Genomic DNA, 1,822 nt, shown 5'->3' with positions numbered 1-1,822 from the left:
CTTCTGGCGTGGATGCTTTGCCCCAAAGTTTGGTGTCATCGGCGAACTTGGCCAGTCCACTCCTGACTCCAGTGTCCACATCGTTAATGATGTGGACGATATAATTTCTGTGCTTTCCTCCCAGTTTTCTTTGTAAAAACCTAAAAAACCCCCACACAAATTATAGTGCACAGGCACGACACTGTTTTTAGTTATGTGACCCAGTGGTGTTTTTCTCCACAAGATCCTTGATTCATTCAGTGAAAAGGCTGGGCTGTGGTCTGGATAGCCCAGGGCTGTGCAGTGAAGGAGGCTGTTGTTGGCTTAGACCCTGCCTCATTTCTGACAGAAGTGGGAAGGTATATATTGAATGAGGTAGGGGGCCACAGAGAGAGGGAGAGAAAGAGAGAAAGAGAAGCTGGTTTCATGGCTAAGAGCAGAACTCTGCCCTGGGTTCTGCCTGCCTGTGCCCATGATGCTAGGGAAGTCAGTGCAAGCAAAGTTTTCACAGGTAGTTGCTAATTGCCCATCCCTCATTTTTGGGGTGCCTGGCTTGAGACCCTAGTCTGATTTGCAGTTGTGTGGAGCTCTCATATGTGCACCTGAAGCCGGTGGGAACCAGTGCCTTACATACACAAAGCGCTACTTCACATGAAGTGCTCTGAAAAATCAAGTCCTAGACTTCTCAAAACCAGCCCTGAAAATGATGATACCTTTTTTTTCACCTGAATTTCTCTGTGCCTCACATCCCCCACTGTAAAATGAAGACACTACCTGCTGGCTTAGGGCTGTTGGGATGGCCAGTCCTTCTGTCTACAGGCCAAGCTGTCAAAGTGAGGACAGACCATGAGGAAACAGGGTGTGAATTGAATTTTCTGCAGCATGGATGGCTCGGGAGACCTACCGAATGACCAAGAGCAAACTAGGCACTAGACAAGCCTTGTTTATCCTGGGGGCTGAATAAGGTGGGACATGCATGGGGGACAATACATGCCAGGGTCACTAAATGTTGCATGGCAATCCTTGTGTTGAGCAAGGACTCACTGGACTGTCCCAGAAGGCGGGCAGCTTTATAGACAATCCACATTTAAGTGTGCTGGTATCTGCAAGGCAAGCTGTCTCCCTACCCACTATGGCTGCGGGCTGTAGGCACATGCTCCTGCCTAGGGTGGCCATCATAGAGGACATTCCGCTTTTTTCATGAACGCCGCGTGCCCCCAGAGGCTGGGGGAGCATGGTGATCTCCCGCAGGCGGTGGCAGCACTGACGCCAGTGGCAGTGTGGTGGCAGCAAGTGGTCAGCTCCTGCAGGCGGCCGTGGCACTGTTGGCAGTGGTGGGGTGGGGTGGGGTGGTAGTGAGCCGACCGGTGGTTGGCGACCACTCACAGACACCGCTGGCAGTGTTGGTGGCAGCCAGTGGCAATTGGGGACCGCCCACAGACCCTGCGGGCGGTGCTGGCAGCGAGGATGGAGTGTGGGGCGGTGAGTGGCGAGCAGCCTCAAGCATCGCCGGCTGCATCGGAGGCACCTTTTTGCAGGGGGTGCGCTGCCACACTCAGGGGGTGCACGTGCCGCCAATGGGTTTTCTGCTACTCCGTCCTCTGTTGAACCCCACGCCTGTCTGTCCTCAAGAAAAAACCAGAGGACAGACAGGCGCCCGGAACGGGGTCACGGCCCAAGTTTTAGCACGTTCATGTAGCTAGCTGCGCAGTTAAAAGAAACAGCGATCCAGTTTTAACCGGCTCGACAGCTGCACATCGGTGGGTTACAGACATGAAGGTGCTCAAAGCCGGTCGGGGCCGGGCCTGGGCCGTCCTCTACGCCGGCGCCCTACTCCCGCCGC

The sequence above is a fragment of the Crocodylus porosus genome, unplaced genomic scaffold (assembly GCF_001723895.1).
Source record: "Crocodylus porosus isolate Cpor-Errol unplaced genomic scaffold, CroPor_comp1, whole genome shotgun sequence".
NCBI classification, from domain to species: Eukaryota; Metazoa; Chordata; order Crocodylia; family Crocodylidae; genus Crocodylus; species Crocodylus porosus.
This window is presented reverse-complemented; position numbering follows the sequence as displayed.